Source organism: Mastomys coucha, unplaced genomic scaffold, assembly GCF_008632895.1.
Source record: "Mastomys coucha isolate ucsf_1 unplaced genomic scaffold, UCSF_Mcou_1 pScaffold1, whole genome shotgun sequence".
Taxonomy (NCBI): Eukaryota; Metazoa; Chordata; class Mammalia; order Rodentia; family Muridae; genus Mastomys; species Mastomys coucha.
Window position 1 is genome coordinate 77,668,114 of NW_022196891.1, and position 759 is coordinate 77,668,872.

The 759-nt window shown below is 35.0% G+C and overlaps 1 protein-coding gene across 1 annotated transcript in view; it reads left to right on the plus strand.

Moving 5' to 3' along the window:
- Positions 1–759, plus strand: part of Acbd3 (acyl-CoA binding domain containing 3) — a 26,174-nt gene that overhangs the window by 6,473 nt on the left and 18,942 nt on the right. The gene's annotated exons all lie outside the window — the stretch shown is intronic.

Sequence of the window (759 nt, forward strand, 5' to 3'; positions counted from 1 at the left end):
TCAAACTCAGAAATCCACCTGCCTCTGCCTCCCAAGTGCTGGGATTAAAGGCGTGTGCCACCACCGGCAACTAAAATTGTTTTTTAAGGATCATTTTTAGCTGTACATAGCTGGCAAATCTCTTAGCCAGCTTGTTTCTGCATAGTGAGTTTCAGACCACCAAGAGCAACATGGTGAGATCTTGTCTTACCATGACAAAGAAACAACAACAGTAAAAATAAACACTTTAAAATATGTTTTTTTTTTAATTTATGTCTAGTGTTCAAATGATAATGTTTATGTGCCTGTTCACAGTTTGACAGATGTATTTCTCTGTGCTAACTTTAACATAAATAATGATAGTTGTTCAACAAAAAAATAATTCAAGATGGGTATGGTAATATATGCCTACAATCCCAGTATTTAGGGCTGAATCAGGAGAACTGAATGTGAGGCCTTCCTGGGCTGCATAAAAAGCTAGAGTCCACCCTGGGCTTTATTATATTAGTAAGACCTGAAAGAGTGAGAGGAAGAAGAGAAATCTTCTATAAAGGATTTGTATTTAAGCTCCTTAAAATTTAGTAAATAAACTAACAATCTTAACCTGTCTTTGTTATTGGTGTACTCTATAGTAAAGCTTTAGTTCATTTCTAATGGTGGAAACTGTATTTTGCCAACACCAATTGTTTTCTTTAAATTTCATTTCTTTTAGTAAAAGATGGCAAAGCCTTTCATCCAACTTATGAAGAAAAACTGAAGTTCGTGGCACTGCATAAGCAA